Below are 20,735 nucleotides of genomic sequence, written 5' to 3'. Positions count from 1 at the left end.
GTCACATATGCAATGGCTACTTAAAAGCCAATTGTTGTCCCACCCTCTCTAAGAAAGGGGATTATTATTTGTGAAGTTACCTAAAATTTTTAAGTTGAGTCAATCTCTAATACCTATCTAGCCTAGGTCAAAAGGAGTTGGACTTCTTATTTAAGTTCTGGAGTTTCTTGATATTTTTCCATGTTCCATACTCAACTCTGGAAGCATTCACACAGTGATCAAACTTAGCTTTGTGACAGCTAGTAATTGGATCTAGTGTAGAATACTGAGAACTACTGGACTAATGAATTCTAAAGGTTCACATGTGTTTTGTATGTGCTAGCAGTATTTATTTTGGCCACATGGGACAAATCATATAATATTTATTGTAAATCAAAACAAAGAAATTGTAAATAGCAACAACACAAAGGCAGCAAAAGTTCTTAAAATTGTAATTCTTCTATTTATTTTAACCCTTTCATTTTTCTTACTAGTTTAAAAAGACTCACTGTAGTCTGATCCTGATAGTGTGATATTAATTGTAATATTAGTGAAATATTAATAATGCAATATTGCATAAATTTTGGTGTGCAGTGAACAAATCCCCACATTTGGTATCTTTTAGAGTTTGGGGGGTTGCTGATTTCTCTGTCTTGGAGATAAAAACAGGCATCTCATAATGCTCTCCAGAGGAGACAGAAGTTTCACAAATGTGTCTCCTGGGCGTTAAAAAACTATCCTAAATATTTACATGTATGGAGTCTTTTAACTTGTGCACCAATCTTATGAATTTCAGTACACCAATAATTCTTACGTAATGGGATTTTTTAAGAAAAGGAACTGTAGCTCACAGAGATAGGAAAATAAAACTTGCCAAAACCCCAAAACAGAGGAAATACTTGATTTGGGCCAGCCACACTGTCTTGAGATATCTTGATGTTCCCTACTGCTCAAAATTTCTCATTATTATAGTTAGTGACATAAATGAGCATAGACATGTGCATATCCACTACACACATATGTTACACATGGCTGGTGTGTATAATATATTTACCGTAGGGTTTTAGGCCTCATAATAAAATGCAATAACACAGTTTATGCATCTGTAACAATAAAACCCACCAGTTAACCTACCCATAATGACCATGCTACACTCGAAGTTGAAGTTTTATCCATATTATTTTTTCTCATTTTCCCTCACGATTGTATCATTTCATGTTTGATTTTTGGTAAGGCTATTAAATTCTTATGGATAGTGAATATCCTTACTATGGATGTTTGTGTTTGGTTAAATGCAGTAACTAGCTTGGAGGATTCAAAGAGACATCTTTTCACCACAGCCTACCTTTTGAAGCAGCTTCTACTCAGTTGGCCTGTGTTTCAATGCCAATCACTGGAGTGCCACACTCAGCAGCGTTTCACAGGACTGTGCAAAGAGCAGCAGAGTGAGGAGAAATTCAGGGACAAAATTTAATTTTGTTCCTCTTAACCTAGGGAAAAGATCCTGGGCTATCCATCCACGTCTAAGATTATATATATAATATATATATATATTATAAATTATATTATAAATGTCCAGTTTTGCTGCAGGAATAGTCATGGTAAGAAATAGGAGAAAAAAGAAATCAGCATTATTTAGTAGAAAAAATATGGTCCAATATATCAGAGCTTCAGTCCCCCATATGTCTAGTATTGGCCAGGCATGCCTCTTAAATTAGGACCTAAGAAATGTGACACAGATTCTCACATTTCCCTATCTAACATACTTTTATAGTAATATTACAGATTTAGCAAAGAGATTTTGAACAAATATAAATGTAAGCACTGTAGTAAGTTGGCTATTAATGTGTAGATATGTTTTCTTCCCATATATCCGTGTGCTCTTTAAAAATCTAAACACATTTTGTACATCAACATAGTCATCACTGTTCAAATTTTTTATTTAATCATGAAGCTGAGGTTTATTTAGGGGGTGGCAGTGATCTTTAGGAAAGCTGGACATACAATAATATTTTAATTAGAGATGAATTATTTTCTATGACCCAATTCTGATTGGTCTTTCAAAATTTTCAGCATTCAAAACAAATCGATTCAATGTACTGGCCTGGCAGTGGGAAATATCCTGTGTTAGACAAGTTTGCTGTTCCCCTTTAATAAAAGAGACAGCATGCATACAATGGTTTCCCAAAGGATCAGCACTGTGTACTGAGAAGCTGTCTGCACCAAAAGTGCATGAAATTGTGTAAAATCTGACAGTAGTCTTCAGCAGATAACTCCAAATACCAATTATCTGAGTAATGAATCAATGATCTGCCCTCAGCCCCCACATCCATTTACTACTGATAACCATTCCACAGGCAGAGTGTGCATTATCTACTCAGTTACTGAACAAATTACATGCAACACTCAACTGAAATATCAATACAAAGGATGGTTCCGTGGGTAAAGCGGATCCTCAGCAAAGACCTGAGTTCAGATTCCCAACATCCATGCAAAAGCTTAGCAAGGTGACACTAGAGCTAAGAAATGTAACATTGGAGGATCCTCAGAGCTCATTCACCTTTCATTTTAACTAACTGGTGAGCACTAGGTCCATGGAGAGACTATCTCAGACAATAATGTGGAGAACAATAGAGGAGGACTCCCAGTATCAACTTATGGCTCACACACACACACACACACACACACACACACACACACACACACACACTCACGCAAGCACACATGCACCCATGCATGCACACACGCACACACGCACAAGAAATCAATATTGCTAAAGGTCTAAATACTTGATAAAGGAAGGAAAGAAAAAGAAAGATGGGGGAAGGAAAGAGAAGGCAAGTAAGGAGGGCTGGAAGAAGCAAGAAAGAGTGAATTTCTCTAGCCCCTCAATGAAAAGCAAAATCATTCAGAGATGAGCTGATTCATCCTTTTTCACTAAGCTATAAATGAAATGGAAGAAACAAGGGCAATGCACATGGGATGGGTGACTGTCTGTGGGTTATTTACCATGGTGCTTTTTTAAAAAATTCACTGCAGCCTTTTCATTGCCTTTAACAGTCCATACCATTCTCAGCATTCATTTATTCGACCAAAATTGTTTTGAATGGAGTAATAAAAGAAATCCTGGGTCCAAAATAGACATAAAAACTTGCACATAGTCAACAAGTATTCAAGTAAGGATGTCTGGAAGAAGTATACACCAATGGATAGAAAGGTGAAATGGAAAACATAGCTTTACATTAGAAAATATCAGCACATTTCTACTGAAACTATAGATTTCTGTATAAATGTGGAATGTTAGAATGTTCAGATGTAGCAGTCAAGTATCAGTTACGATAAAAAATAAGAATCACATGTTGTACAGTCATTTAATCATGATTGAATATTATTTACCTTCACCAGAAAACTTGCTGATTTGGGAGAAAAACACAAGAGAACTATTTGCCTTGCATCAACCTTGGCTGCTCAAATATGGAGATCACAAAGAAAAGCCCTACATTGACTAACATACAAACATATTATTCACAAATCTTCATAGAAATATAATTATTAGATAAGTTGATAGATCAGTAGGGCAAACAGTTGAGTAATCAATCACCAAATGGTTAAATAGGTAGATAAGCAGGCAGTTAAAGAGGTTAATTGAAAATAAAATGGCTCCAAGACCAAGCAGTTGACAAGCTGGATAATGTGAAGATAGTATGGTATTATTCGATTTTGGAAAACAAAATGAGAAAATAATCACTAGGGTTACATTCCTTACTTCTGTGAGGAGCCATGCAGGCATAATTGGTGCTTATAACCATTTGCTTCCCCTGGGATTTCTTTATCTTCAGCAAGTACTTAGCTAGTTATCATTTTTTGCCTGGCAAGATGACAAAACCTTTCCTGGAGGCAACTAATCATTTGTCCTTCTGCCTATACTGTTGGTTGAACTATTTCACTGACTTTAATCACAGAGTATGGTAGTACTGAGATCACTTCATCCATTTCCCGTTTATAGTACTAACCCACTTTACCCTTGACAACCAGGATCATTCCTGCAGTAGTATAGTAATTCACTTCTTTACCTATTGACTTGGAGGCATAAGGCCAATCAGACCAGCTAACAGTCAGAACCTACCCTTCCATTGGTCAGCATTGTGTGTTTTGGTACCTTCTCCCTTTTATAAGTGAGACCTCTGGGCCATGAGAGCATTAAGTTTAAAAGTCATTAAGAAAAATAGACATTAGTGAGTCACTAAAAGTAATACCATGACTTTCATCCCAATTTTATGTTTCCTCAAACAGGGATCCTGAATATGGGATTTGTAGATATTGACTCAGTTCAAAGTAGTAGCCACTAGATACCATTGTCACTGAGTCATCAAACATCTCTTCTACTCTTCTTTCAATGCACCTGCTCCAGGATTCTTCCAAAAAATGACAAAGCCATGAATTACACAAGTAATGGACCCCTTATCACACATTTTGCTCTAAAATTTTGGCTAGAAGCAATTTGGTACAGAATACTGTTGTAAGTTGCTCTTTTAATGCTATATTAAAAGACTAACCAACTTGGGGAGAACAGGGTTTACTTGGCTTTCATTTCCAGGTCACAATCCATCATTAAAAGAAGGCAGAACAGTCACTCAAACAGGAATTGATGCAGAAACCAGAGGAATGCTGCTTACAGACACCTCTCTGGCTTGCTCTCTGACTCACACTCAGCTTGCTTCCTTATACAGCTCAGGCCCACCTGCCTTGGGAGCAATCCACTGAGGAGAAACTATATGCAGGGACACAAACTCAATATTCGGAACATCTGTTCCAATAGAGACAAAATGCTTTTTCTTCCCATGAGAAAGCAAGTCAACTTAATCAAACTGCCATCGGGTATCAGAATATGATTCCATGTTGGGGCTTCAGTATTTGCCTCTGCCACTGAGAGATCAAACTCTTACCAATGGGTATCTCAGTGATTCTTAACCTTCCTAATTTTTCAGCCTTTTAATACCTCATTTTGTGGTGACCTCCAACCATGAAATTATTTTTGTTGCTACTTCGTAACTATAATTTTGCTACTGTTGGAATCATATTGTAAATATCTTTATTATCCAATGGTCTAGGTGATCCCTATGAAAGGGTCATTCACCCCAAAGGAGTCATGACCCACAGGTTGAGAACTACTGGGCTACAGCCTAACTAGTCTTGGTGTATGGAATTTCATGTTCCTGAGACCAGCTAGAACCACCTTCATGGCCAATTTATCAGTCTTCTAAGCAATGAAAAGATAACTCCAGAAATCGGTGGGTTACTGGTGTTCACAAAATATATTATCGTGACCACTCAGTTATCAAAACCTTCATTGGCTAAGGTCACCCTTATATAAACATTTATGTGAACAAAAATTGGTGCTTTTGTCCCTTGAGAGAGATCTATGCATATAAGTCTTCCCCAAATTTCCTTGTCAACAATTTTCTAATCACATTCCACCCAAATCATTGATTATCTATTCCCAACATTTGTCTCCAGGTCATGAATTGCTGTATAAGTACATATCCTGGCATTATTTCTTCCAAGCAATGTAAACCACCAGATGCATTGCTCAAAGTTCTACCCAATGGAATAGTTCCCTTCACCACTCTCCTTCATACAAGTGTCCTGGAAAAGACTCGAATGCTTGATTGTTTACTTGCAGGTGGTAGCAGAATCACCTGTGTGTTGATCTACATCTTGCCCTCTTATAGCAGCTTACCATCTGGAATGCCCCCAATCACAGGGTGCAGGTGAAATAGGGAAGGAGGAGTGGCAGGAGTGGTGATCATGGCATATAGGAACCTTCAGCTTACACATCTCCTTTAGTCACTTTTGCTTTCATTACCTAGTTTCATAGGGAGCCCTCACATTTTTTTATTTGTTTTGCGAGACAGGGTTTCTATGTGTAGCTTTGGAGCCTATCCTGGCACTCGCTCTGGAGACCAGGCTGGCCTCGAACTCACAGAGATCCACCTGCCTCTGCCTCCCGAGTGCTGGGATTAAAGGCATGCGCCACCAATGCCCATCGAGCCCTCCCATTTTCAATGGAGTTCTACTGTGTATATTTAAGTGCATGGTTTGATGGGAGACATACTGCTTGACTCATGGTGGAAAGCTTAGCTTGTACAGCAACTTGGTATCTTGTGATAAAGTATCGGTCTCCACCAAGGCTTATAGAAGGCCAAGAGCTAATCTTCATGAGGAATATGAATAGTTATTTGCAAAATGTGTCAAGGATTTACTCCAAAAATTTGCTTGCACTGTGGGTCACATAAAGAGCCTACAAAAGTCTGTAAACAGCATGTTTATTTGCGTCTAACTTCCAGAGCTATTGGATCTACTAGGCAATATGGCTCAGAGGCACTAGTATATCCTTTGCCTTAGAAGAGATAGCCTAATGTGTTCCACAGAAATTCATGCCACAAAGCATCACTGAATTTTTGTGAATTCTATCAGATTTATTTTATATCCCTCATCATACCATGTCTTACAAGAAGTACAGAATGATCACTACTTCTTACTTTAGTAGGTCTCATCAGCACCAGAGTTATTTCCCTTTTCTCAAGCAGTGGACCCATACCTCGCACAATAACTGCAATTGGAGACATCACCAGATTTTGATAATCACTGTCTTTCTACCAATTCCATTTTCTACATAGTCCAGTCGAATTGATTGGTGATGTGCCATGTGGGTGCAATCTCTATATTCCCTCTTGAATGCGTTATTGGTTTTAGTTTAATATTTTCTGATGTACAGTCAATCCCAGTCACTTGGACTTTTCCTATAATATTAGTTCTTACTCCTCCAATCAAGGAATAAAAGCAGAATTTCTTCCAAATACATATGCCTCCTTAAAATACTCTTTCTATACCTATCTAACCATGGGATATATTCAGAGACTCACTGGACCCACTATAAAATGGACCTAAATCAAACATCTAGTGATGGCCTGATCCCCATAAGCCTCTTATTTTGTCTGGTGAACCAAAATGATATCTTTACCCAGCAAGAATCAATGTCAGCTCAGTGGTCTCTGAAGGTTTGATTTTCACTGTAGTTTCTAGTTAATGTCTACCATTGCTTTGGGAAAGACTGAAGAAGATGACCAGTACAAATGTTTAATACCTTATGGAGGACTTCCTTCAAGATCATTGACCTCTCACACATTCAGGCCATTCTGAGTCTGTAACTGAGCTTAAGTCCTAGAGTTGATTAAGGAAATACAGTCTTCCACTTTCATGATCCACTGTTGGATTTTTTTTTCTTTTTTGTTCATTCAAATCAAGAAAGAATTTATTTAGCTTTTTATCTATATTACTTGTAGTAAAACTATGACCAGCTAGCCAGTGATGAGGATCATAGGTCATATATTCTCATTGCATCTCTGGCTTTTGCATCCTTTATGGTAACACTGTTCACATCAATACTTGTGGTAAGAACAGTCTTCCGTACTGCCATCATGGAATCCAATCATAGACATTGTATTTAGGTTTTCTAATGCAGTCCTCACTGTAAGATCTCGCTTACAGAAGCAGCCATCACAGAGCATGCTGAGGATTCTAGGAATCTTCACACACATTTTTTCCTATATATATGTGGCATGCCAATTTGGGGCCAGTAGCCTTACATAACAACTCTAAAGTTACCATCTCTGAAGCCTTTGGATCTTAACATCATTGTTAAACCAAGGGAAAAAATGGTCTTCTTAACCGACTGTGAAACATCCTTTGCCCTATTTCAACCAAACAAACATTGAGATCCTCTTCTATCTCACTGAACTGCAACCAGTGTGAAGTATGACTCTCTGTTTAGTGAAATCAATAATTTCAGCCCATACATCTATGCTTGTTTTTTATTCTAATTTAAAAGTTCAGTGGTGTTCAGAATATAACACATCTCCTCACAGGTCTTATTTTGTAGCTCACTTTTAGGAGCCTGAAAAACCCAAGCTCAAATATAAATCTAGAAGTACATTAGTTACTTTTCTGGTTGCTGTGTAAAAAACACCCAACAGAAACAATTAAAGGAAAGTAGGGTACATTATCCTCAGGACTTGAGGATGTAGTTCACCATGTCAAGGAAGACAATGCCATGAGAACAGATCTAACCTTGATGGTAGAAGTGTACAGCAAATGATCACACTACATCTCCATCCAGGATACAAAGAGAGTGATGAATGCTGGTGTTAACATCACTTTCTCCTTTTGTAAAAAGCTTTTTAAACCTCATCTGAGACCACAGCCCAAGTGATGATGCTATCCACATTCAAATATCTCTAGAAAAAAATTTCGCAGACACACCCAAAGGTCTGTCTCCTAAATGATTCCGAATCCAATCAAGTTGGCAGGAAATATTGACTGCAACATGTAGCAGAGGGGATGGGTGTTGAGGAGACTTTGTCTTGTTTTGCACAATAACAGTTTCCCTGATAAATGCAGCATTAACCTCCTTAGAGGTGATAGGCTTTGTCAGTGACAAAACAAGACTTGTCATAATAGAGTGACTCTGTTTCCTTGGTCACATCAAGCTTCTCCCATGTGTTAGTTCCAACTTTCAAATGTGATTTCTTCCTAGTCAATGTCTGTAAGATATTCGACACCCTGTGATACTGGAAGTTCAATGTATGTTGTAATTCAGTTGGTAACAGGATGAAACTCTAGGTCTGATTTTCAGCAATGTCATTCTTGTGAATATAGCAGATGTGGGTTTCCTTCAGAGTACATAGAACAGAGTTTTCCAGGACATTTATGCTTCACTTAAGTATGAAATTGAATCCCTGAACTCATCCTTTTCTTTCACCACTTTTCCCAGGAAAATTAACAACAATCAACCAATATGACTATATTCATTAATTTGTCAAAAATTTTTCAACCTATCATTTGTATTTGCCCAGATCCTTCTTTTACATAAGTGGTTGATAAGAAGTGTTCAATAGTGATGTTTTGCATATCTCTAATACTGGAATAAATGGCAATTTTATGGCACAGAAAAAAAAATTGGGCCATGGCTTTTGAGGGCTGAGATCATAACTTGAATAAACCCCTAACATTTGTCTTTCTCTCTGTGTTTTCATAAGTGTGTGTGTGTGTGTGTGTGTGCATGAAGTCTATCAAAAGTGTGCAATTTAATGATTTTTAGCATGTTCACAAGACTATTCAACTACTGCCATATTTATTCTCCTCTTCATCTCTTCCCATTTCCCTCTTCCAGCATCAGACTTCACATTCATCTTTGACACAGGATACCCTTCTATTCTAGCACACTCTGAAAAAGATGAATCTTTGTTCATTGAATTTTCCTGAACCCCATGTTCCCTTCTTAAAAATTCAACCTTGTGTATAGGATTTTATTTCCACAGGTTTGTTCTATGTCAGTGTTTTATGTCTACTTATAATAAAGATAGACATATTTTCATAGAAAAATACAGGAAATAGAGTATTGGTCTACATAATTTCTATGTTTTCTTTGAGTTCTACCACTACTACAATACATGTGGATTCTTAGTATACTATAAGCATTTTCTACAAGACAATCCATGTGTCTCACTATCATTGTTCTTCTTTCCTTTGGGGACTAAAATTTCTAACTGCTTTCTAAATTAGAGAAGATGCTGTTTCTAGAACACAGTACTTCCTGTTCTGTAGTTTAACCATACAAAAAATAAAATATTGATATTAGATCGCCATCCTTTTAGAAAGCACAGAAAACTGGAGGTTTCCCATAGCATTTAAGGCAGGCACTGGAGAAAGTAAACATAAAATGAGGCTCTTTAAATAAGAGGGAAATTTTGAGTTGAATAGCAAAATACTGTTGACAAGAAGGAGCCAGGTGAAAAGGAGGAACAAAAGTAATTATAAGAAAATCTATGGCTAAAGAAACATTACAATTCAGTCATAAAATTTATCTGAGTGCCCTGCATTAAGGTAAAAAAGAAAGGGAATAATTCTCCTACTGTAATTAGAAAAGACAAAGAAATTCATCAAGATGCTTTAACCAGTTCAGAGCTCCACAACAATTTCTATTGTGTGCATTTAGTAGGGTTTTAACTGAAGTAAACAACGCAATCCACAATTATCAGAAAGTCACACACATTGTAAATTAATGTATTAGTTACAACACTGTAAGGTTGTAAAGTGTCACTCTGTGGAGGTGATTCCTGCAAGACCTGGATATGTTATGTGATATTTTTATGTGACTCAGTTCAGGTTTAAAACAAGTGGAATAGGCAGACAATCCATGTCTTCATCACCGCTTCATTGTGATTTCAGAATTAGACAGGACACCTGGCATATTTGTACCATTAGAATTGTGGTTCCCATGTACACAAAACAGTTAGTGGAAGATAAACTGTTCATGAAGCAGACTAGACAAGAAGTTCTGAGGTGTTCTTAAAGTAAACGCCTCTTCGGTGCTTTATTTGTGAAGAACTTGGGTATGCTATGACTTCATCTTAGATAGTTTTTACTTAGCCATTTACTTAGATAGTTTTTGCTACAAATATTTTATTATTCACTGAGAAGATATGGAGTCATTATATAAGTTGAGGAAGATGAGAAAACTTTGATCTGATCTTTATCATAAGAATTCAGAAGGTTTTCACAAATGTAGATTAGAGAAAGGCTTTTGATGAGAAAAACAGAGATATGCGATTTAATCAATCACATTCACTCTCAAATTTAATCTTTCACATCAGAGGCATGAGTCGGCTATTATATTTCTCCATTTATTAAAAAGATGAACTCACAGTTCAGAGAGGCACATAGTGTGCACCTTTATGCTGTTTTCACAGGATCAAATTGGAGTTCAACCTCCAGCTACAAAGGCTCATGTTCTTTTAACTTAATAATGCTGTTGTATAGCTACAAGGTAGAATTTGGACAGTGTGACTCTCTTTTCAGAAGACAAAGTTGTTTGTGGTTGGTTGCATATTGCTTGAAGAGTGAGAAAAGTACCTGTAGCCAGATTATGGACACTTAGATTTCCAGTCACCCTCTCTTTTAAAGAGCTTTCATCCTGAGAAAGGGATGAGGAAGAGTCAATAAAGAAATGAACAAGCAACATGCTCTCTGGTAACATGTTTTTAAAAGCAACAACTGCTCCGAAGAGTTGGGTTGTGATAGATAAAGTGCTATGTATTATTTACAGAGCACCTCTATGAGAACTACCATTAATTAGTTAGGGTAAATATTGTGAAATGCTGTAACAGGTAAGCACAAAACTCTAAGAGCTGTAAAACACACACACACACACACACACACACACACACACACACACACACACACACACAGTTTTTGTTCACAATTCAGGACTGACATACCTACTTAACAGGAGCTTGCCTTTCTTGAACCACCGGAGCCCTATTTGTTCATTTAATAGAGAGAAGATGAGAGAAAGTGATCCTAGATGGAACTTTTATCAGCTGGTCTTTGAAGTGACATTCTACATTTTCCCTTGCATTCCACTGGCTATAATACTCACTATATAGTAAAAGTGTCATTAAAAGAAAGAACTCAGTAATGAGGTTTGGTAATGGTGCCTGAAAGAAATATTAGATTCTGGGCAGCTTTTTGCCTATCATGAGGGATTTATTTAGCACATATGATGAGTCAAGTGTTATACAAAGCACTGACAACACTGTTTCCTTTAAAGAGCTTGCATCTGAGAGAGAAAGGGACAGGAAATGGGCAATAAAGAAATGAACAAGCAATATGCTCTCAGGTAATAGGTGTTTTCAAAAACAACTGATGAAAGAGTTGGATTGTGATAGAGAAGGTGCCATGTACTAGTAAGGGAGTGCTTCCGTGAGAACTGTCCTTTGAGAGGTGTCATTCTTACTCATCCTGTTGTTGCTATCCAATACCCTACAAAAGCAAATTAATTGTGAAAGTGTTTTTGTTGTTGTTGTTGTTGTTGTTTTTGCTTTGTTGTTTTAGTTCACAGCTCCAGGGTAAAGTCTATCATGGTGGGGAAATCCTGTGGCAGGAGCTAAGGCAGCTAATCACAAGAAACAGGCCATGTCAGATGCAGTGTGGGACCAAAGCCCAGGAAATAGTGCTGCCTGAATTTGAAATAGGTCTCCATGCCTCAATTAACCTAACCAAAATAATCCCTTCCAGGCACACCTATAGGACAAATAATCCCTTGTAGATGTACTTGGAGACCTATCTCCCAACTTATTTCAGATCTTGTCAAGTGGACAATTAACAGTAATCATCACTATGGTAAGATCTATAAAACGAATATTTTTGCACAAGGAGAACTCCTGGTCCAAAGGCAAGAAAGGATAAGCTTGATGCCAGAAAAAAACAAGGAACTGAGCGGAGTTCAGTGTGTCCTCTGCCCATATAAGATGCAAGAGAGTCTAACATGAAGGTAAGGAGTGGCACACGAAGGTTCAAGTGTGTCTTCATAAAGAAGTTCAATTAAAGGATAGTGACAACACCCCAGGTGTTTTGTTCTTGAAGTGATATGAGTTAGCAATTTCTACTCTCACTTCTATCTCTCACCTTCCAGTTAACCCCAAAATACCATAAATTCTCCCTCTTCTCAAATAACAGGGAATGCTTTCTCTTGATTCAGTTATCTCACCGTGGATACGTGACCTCCTTACCTGGTGTGTAACGTCCAGGAGAGCAGAGATATCTAATTTGTGACTTCCTTAGTAACGAGCACAATTCCTGGAATGCACTTAGCTTGCAACTACCCACATGAGTAAATGGGTGTTGGTAAAGAAGTTAGCGAATGAAAACAGTCAAGGGAACAGAGCTGCATGCCCTTGTATTTACTCTCCAGCATGTCTTTGCATTCTCTGCCATCTGATCCACACAGTGTAAGGGATTCATGGGAAGAGTGTGGAATCTACACCACTGTGAGAAGCAAGAGATTAGAGAATGGATCAAAAGGAGATGGAAATGCCATTGCTGAGCACTAGGAAGGATAATGGGACAACTGTCAAATCAGGGATGGGGTAGGAGAGTCAATTTGGAATCAGAAAGGGAACTGGTAAGAGAAAGTTTTGTTCTGAGTCAACTGATAAAAAGCAGAAAGAAGTGGAATGCCCAGTAGGCAAATAATTACAGGTTAAGTTGTGTGATGCAGCCAGAAAGGACTGCAGGAGTTCACAGAAATCTAATAAAGAGAAGAGGTTTGAGGCAAGAAGAGAGAATAGACGCTGATATAGCAAGAGAAAAAAGTAGAATTGTGGGTAAAATGATGTGAAGGGACAAGTAAATTATATGTAATAATACCTGAACAAATTAAGATGAAAATACTAGAAATAGGCCAATGAGGAAAGCACTGAGCGCTGCCACCTTCCATTTACTTAATTAAAATATAAAGCCATTGCTTTTTCTGCTGAGTTTCTCTGCTTCTTCACATGTAGAGCAGGGGACAGGAATCTACTGCTAGGTCTCTTTGTGGATGGGACCATTCAATTTGTCTATCTCAAAACCATGACCTATGACTGAATATTTGTTTGTTAACACAGGACTCCTCATTATTTGATTGGTATTTGTCAATTTGTCATTGTTGTCATCTGATTGACAACACAGGCTTTTCTTTCCTCATCCTGAACTACTCATAACTAGTGCTTCAATTGATGGCTCCTCTCTCATCCTGGAACAAGAACTAGATCTTGGCCGTATCAAGCCACTGTGATGTAAGGATGCTTATGACTATGATAACATCTTACCTAGACTGATAACTGAACATCCACTGGACAAGAAGGTGTAAGGTGTTAGGTGTAAGATGAGATTCACACCTACTACAGGAGAAAATGGAAATTTGGAGATCTTTCAAGGTGGAGAAGACATGAAGTTGGGACATGATAATAATCAACTTACACACTTACTCACAGAGGCTGTACAGTGAAAAGGAGCCTGGAGATGTCACTGCAGAGGTGCTGACCTGAAGATCTTTACCTTGCCTGCTGCCACACAGGGCAAGCTCTCTGCTTTATAAGGCTGGTGGTACCCTCTGATAGACCACTGCCTCCTCCTCCTCCTCCTCTGAGAAGGATGGTGGGCCTCAGATGGACCACTGCCTCTTCCTTTCCTGAGAAGGCTGGTGGACCACAGATGGACTACTGCCACCTCCTCCTCCTTTGAGAAGGATGGTGGGCCTCTGATGCACCACTGCCTCCTCCTCCTCTGTAGAGCTTACACAAACTAGTTTGTCTTGCCTGAGGGTCAGATTTGGATAGAGAATGGCCCTCACAGATCTCTAGAGACATAATGCCTGTGACACAGTAGAAAATAGAAACAAATGATCACAGCCCAAAGCAAAAGTAGGACAACAATTTACCACCATGAAAGACCAAATGCTTGATTGGGTTCTGAAAAGAAGGATGTATTTACAAAGATAAAGCCTGGCTTACAAGAATGAAGCAGAAATTGATTTTCCATATGGGGCCTACCAATGTGGAGATTAGCAAAAAGAAAAGAGAACAAAAAAGGATACAAGTCCTGTTTTGTTCCAACAATCTGCCCATGTTCGTGGCTCTCTCCCTGTGGGGAGTTATGAGAAGGGAGAAAGGAGAAATGCAAAAGAAAGATGTCTCTATTTAAGCTCTCTGCAAAACTTGTAGAAACCTAATCTTAAGTTTCTTATGTTTTGGGCCAGGTGTATTGGCACACATCTTTATTCCTAGGACTGGAGAAGCAGAGGCAGGCAAATCTGTGAGTTAAAGACTAACCGAGTCTATGTAGGTAGTTCAAGGCCAATCAACCAGGGCTCCATCATAAGACCTTCTCTCAAAAAAATCTTTTTAGGTGTGTTACTTAAATATGTATTTGAGAGAATTATTTCAGTAATTTAAGTAAAACTTTAAGTTTCTTTGTGAATTTTTAAAAATATTTTATGATGTTTCTGGAAATTTCATACAGTGTATTTTGACCATATTGCTGAAGGCATCATATGTGTTAGTCATAGGAAATAGAAAATTCAAGTGGGTAATGACCGGGAAGCTTCCTCTTTGCTAGCTAGATTTCATAGTACTAGAAGATTCTATGTAGGCTTTTGCGAGGTACAGGGTAAGTCAGTAGTCTTAACTAGCTGGCAACCCTATGAACTGCAGTATTAACCATCATGACAAGGCATGCCCATGGTTACAACAGTGGTGCAAATGTTATGTGGTAACCAACTGCTTTCTAATTAAATTTAAGTCTTGCCAGAAAACCATGGTTGGGGAACACATACTGAAGCTACTATTATTTGCTAAATGGACATAGAATCAAAACTGCTTTCTAAATTCATATCTCACTGTGAAGTTTAAATAGAAAATGAACTCACCAATGCTTATATCTAAAACTAATAATTGTGTTTTCTTAATTTTCTTCATTTTTCAAAGAAGAGACATAAAGTAGTAAAAATAAGTTTCCTTAGGAATTTTCTGTCACAAGAAGAGAAATCTTACTGCCTCAGGAAAAGGCACTACTAGGGTATATACTCAAGTCTTGACTGAGTTGCCCCTAAATCACAGGAATGCAATGATCACACTGAGTTGGTGCTTAAATCTGCCAACTCTGCCATGCTTTATTCACTGTCCATGATTCCAGAGCTCCTGCTGGCTGTATTTAATAGAGGAAGATATGCTTGAAAAGGCAAATGGATGGAGGGAAGTCACACAGGTGACTGCATGGTTAGTATCCTAGTGCCCTGATAGCACAGGCTTTGCATCAACCCTCGACAAAGGCTCCTGTGTTTTTAACAACAGTCTATGTTAAGAGCTGAGGTACAGGCTGTTTGTCTGGCCTTAGATTTTGGTGCTGTCAGTTGCTCTCGTATGACTGAGAACAAATTTTCCAATATTCTTACATCTCAAAAATGTTAATCCATAGGAAGAGAATTCGGAGATCATTTTTAAGGTTATTAGAAGCATAGGTAAGAAGCATTAGCATTAACCCAGTTTTCTTTGAATTTCTTCTTTTGAAAATTCCCAAACATGCTTTTTTTTTTGCTTAGGTCTTTTCTCTTTTTCCTTGTGGTGCACAATATGGAGGAAGAGTTACACAAGCAAGGTAAACAGCTGTGCTGGCTAGTTCTTACCAACCTGACACATCCAGCTACCTGGGAACTTAAGTTATACAATGACATCCATCAGATTGGCCTGTAGGCATTTCTACAGGGAATTTCCTTGATTATTGATGTGGGAGAATCTAGCCCACCATAGGCAGTGCGATCCCTGGGCAGGTACCTGGTCCTGGGGTATATAGAAAAAGCAAGCAGAGCATGCTTCCAGGAACAAGCCAGGAAACAACATTCTGCCATGGCCTCTGCTTCAATTGCTGTCTCTGGGTTAGTTGCCTTGAGTTCTTGGCCTGGATTCTGTTCATGATAGACTGTAACCCCTTCCTCTGCAATTTGCTTTGTGTCATGGTGTTTATCACAACAACAGAAACCAAACAAGAAAGGCACCCTATGCTGAGTTGTGTCTCTGGCACCTGTGAGTAGACCTCTACTATTCAGACTGGGTTCTGGATTAGTGTTATTGTTATTTCTTTTTTACATTCCTAGGACTATACAATGGTGTCTTAGCTCATCACAGAAATGTTTTATACATCTCCATTGCGGACATGTAAATAGGACTTGAATCTTAGCACTTACTCTATCCACATGGGATAAGGGTAGAAAGGAATGAAAACATTCAAACCTGATTGGAACTGTGAAAAAAATGACTACTATTTTGACTTAATTTTTTGTATTTCAAATGATGATGATAGTACTATATAGACTTTTAAAACAAGAAAAATCACACTCCTCTGAAGTCTAGGGGAAATTTTTTACTGTAGATATATAACAACTTTTAATATTAAAAGATATGATTCGCTTACTACTCAGATGGGTCTCCCAAATATCCTACTCTGTTGCTGAGTAAACTCAGGTTAAAAGGACTCCTAAATACCTCATACCACGAACCCTCTTATATGGCTGAAGAGTGTTGAGGTGGGGAATTTTTAGAAACCATTTGTTCCCAGAACCCAGCGTCCTTGTCATCCTACTGAATTACTTCTCAAATTGACATAGTGACTTAAGGCTGGCTGTTTGAGACTTTGGGAACTTTAAAATCTTGCTTTGTATTTCTACTTACAAATCTGAGGCAAAGAAAAGTTAAATAACCTGCCCAAGGTTATACATGTCCATATTTTTCTCCACATAATAATCCACTCTAGTTGAAATTCACATCTAGGATTTACACAGAATAATGAAGAAGTCATGACATTTTTTAATTGAAGGCCTGATAAAAGAATCATTTTGATCTTGAATTTTTATCTCATGTCCAGGATCGAAAGGTAAAAAATGGTGTAAGCCAAAAGAGTCCTTATCTTTACCAAGCTCACTTTTTCATGAAAGAAACCATCCCTTAGGCTGAAACTGTTTTAAATAGACCATGGTCACTTACTTTGTGAAAAGCATCTTTGAGGCTTTAAAGGAAAAGAGATGGCATTGCTGACCTACCTCAATGAACTTTAACTTACATCTAATATATGACTTCAAGAGAAGTGTGGTCTTCTCCTACCAGTGTCATATATCCTATAAAATCTTCCAGGTCACTTCACTGTAGTTCCAGGCAGGGCTAACAATACCATATCGTTTCAGCAGAAGAGCTAACTTTATTTTTAACTGTCAAAGTTTCCACTGCTCCATCTTTCCAGTTTAAAGTGCATACATTATCAGAATGACCCAATTTCAAAGCCAGAAAATGTTTTCCTTGAGATGATTGTTAATTTTTAACCTTTTTATAAAGTCAAAAAACAAGGAAATATCTGGATCACTTTCCTTGAAATTATATACCATGTCTGAACACATTTTTAATTGCATCTATTAGATAGAGGCTCCCTCCCTGGAGCTACAAACAGCTGGCCCTAAACCCTCACTGACTTTGTCTTCTTAGTTGACTTCCTAGCGCCTCTAAACTTTAGCTTCACTGCCTGTAAAATAAGAGATACAACAGACCTTATCCAGAGTACTGTTAGGAGCTGGATCCCAAACTGCTTATGAAATATTTAGGTAAGTCTGTGGTGCTCAGTACATTCCTGATGTCATATTTGTAAAGTTGGTATTAATTATGGTGCACATATCATCTATCCTTGAGGCTTGAGTTTCCACCTGTACACTTAGGAGGGACAGATGATTTTACAGCCTAACTCTCATACTCTGAGCATTTATCCATTCATTTAATACATATTCAGTGAGAATCTAAGAAAGTAGCCTATACTCCAGGCATTGGAGTTACAAAAGTGAATGAAACAAATTGAAGTTATACAACCAAGCTTACTTTCTATTAGAAAACACAATAAATAAGTAGATCTGTACTTCAATAGAAATAAGTGCTTAAGTAAGATATAATGTGGAAATGGCACATGTTGTTTTTGGACTCAAGATACATGAGTTTTAAAGAAGTAGGTCATGAATAGACAATTTTAGATAGGATGACACAAAGAAGATTTCCTAAGAAGACAAAATTTTTGTAAAAATGTACAGGATTAAAAAGCAAATACTATGGCTCTCAGTTCTGTCCTGTACCATGAATCTTTGATAAGCACTAAATATATACCATGTGTGTTTTGTGTATCCTTTATCCCATGTGTCCAAACTTAATTCTCATCGACCACCCTCCAAACCTGTTCCACATGCAATGTTTTCTTTGCTACCCTCCTATCACTCAGGCAAGCAATTAACTATGACACAGTTAAAGCTTGCTTTCTGTTCCCCTGCCCCACACAATGCCTGTATCTTTCTACAGAGTCCATTTCCTGCAAGTTTTACCTCCATAATCCCTTCCTAACAGTCTTTATTTTTCTGTTGATACCACTGTAGTTGAGATTCATCTTTGTTTAACATGTCTGTTTTAATCCCTTAGTTGGTGCTTGTCCAAGTTCTCAGCCCAACTCCATAACATTAATAGGCCAGCAGCTCGTAGTCTCAATATCTCCACAAATATTTTCTCTGAATTAACTTAACTGAAACATCGGTTAAGTTAATTCAGTGGTTGGGTAGTTTGAGATCATCTTAATTCAGTGAAGCAACAGTACCAGTGTCTGTGTTTGACCCACTAGAGTGAGATGGACTTCTCCACTGAAGCAGAAAGGCCATAATAACAGTATAGGGATTAATTTTTTCAATAAAATAAAAAAGCTACTGGAAAGTTCTCATCACCTAACACATACAATTTCTTTTTCATGCTATGGTTGTGTTATGTCTATGTGCTCTTAACAACTATGAGGGAGAAACAAACCACTTGCATGTTCCACCTTGATACAGAAGCTCTCAGTACCTGAATAGAATCCAGCAATCCTGTTAAAGCAAGGAAGATGAGGAGAAAAGTGGCTTTTGAATGAACATAGATAATTCCTGCACGGTTCTCAACTGAATAAACAATTGTGTATATTCAAAAGCATTTAAGAGAAACTTACTTTTTTTCAGTTGTGTGTTTCTCACCCACTTGTGTTCTAAACTCTTTCATCTTCATGCCCTAGATCAGTTGATATCAATATGTAGCCCAAGGACCAAGATACTATTTGGCCCTTTCGTTCTCATTCCCACACAAATGCACAGTGGAATTTTCTGAAGGCTACTTGATATGTATTAGTTAGAAGATTCAATGCAAAAGATGGTATTAGAATCCAGTTATCTTCTATTAAGGCAAATATTAAAGGGATTTTCAAAAATGTACACATTGCCATTCTTTTCATCAGTTATTTTTAGAAACTGTATCCATTCTCATTAAATGATAGTATGTCAACACACACTGAAATATTACTGTGTCCAAATGAATTTAAATATTTAAAAATTCCAATGCCTGTTTTAGTTTTACATTTGGTAAATATTGAAATACATAATGTACTTAAATGTACTTCCTTGGGAAGGTCAACAGTTTTAGGATCCTAAAAGGGTCCTGTAGGCAAATAGTTGGAGAAGTATTACCCCATCTATACTGAGTGTCTACCATTAATAACACTTCCTAGATATTTATGATAAATACCTAGGTTAGCTAAATCTTCCTCAATTCATTGAACACCACTGTGGTAGGTTTCCATTGTTGCATAACAAATTATCCAACAACTGAGCAATTTAAAATTCAGGAGGTTGGTAGGTTTGTAGAATGTGAGTCCCAAGAAGTGAAATAAAAAAACCCAAGAATTTTTTATAGTAGCTTGCACCTTGCACCTTTCTGGTAGAATTTCAGTAGTTCTGTCCACAAATCAAATATTTTCCATCAGACAGAACAAAGGGTTCTGTCTACAAATCAAATATTTACCATCAAACATGGCAATGTACAATATAAAAAGAATATGAAAATTCCTGCTAATAAATTAAAATTATATTTTTATAATGACTAGCAAATAAAAGTCACCACACAAATTTATAGGTGGATGTTACGATAAATCTTTCTGCCAAAAGCCGCCGAGCCCTACTGCCAGGTATGTGCTTTACACCAGCCACCCACCCAAGTTAGGGCCCAAATTAATACACAGAAACTTGTATTAGGTTCAAATGCTGCTTGGCCAATGACTAGGATTTCTCATCTGCTAGCTCAGTCTTAATTATCATAAATCTATATATTTTATGAGACTTATCTTATAGAGGATGCCTTCTGTTGGCACCCTCTCTTGCCGGTGGCTCACATGGTGCCGCTGGAGCAGGAGAAGGAGATAAGGGACACTTCCTGTTTCTCCTTTCTTAAATATGAGTCTCCTTGCTATGTCACTTCCTGCCTGGAACACCACTTCTCTAC

General features: G+C 37.7%; 1 protein-coding gene across 1 annotated transcript in view; it reads left to right on the top strand.

Moving 5' to 3' along the window:
- Nucleotides 1–20,735, top strand: part of Tmeff2 (transmembrane protein with EGF like and two follistatin like domains 2) — a 255,344-nt gene that overhangs the window by 148,177 nt on the left and 86,432 nt on the right. The gene's annotated exons all lie outside the window — the stretch shown is intronic.

This window comes from Cricetulus griseus, chromosome 2 (genome assembly GCF_003668045.3).
Source record: "Cricetulus griseus strain 17A/GY chromosome 2, alternate assembly CriGri-PICRH-1.0, whole genome shotgun sequence".
NCBI lineage: Eukaryota > Metazoa > Chordata > Mammalia > Rodentia > Cricetidae > Cricetulus > Cricetulus griseus.
Note: the sequence above shows the minus strand (reverse complement) of the source record. Positions and strands in the feature narration are given on the sequence as shown.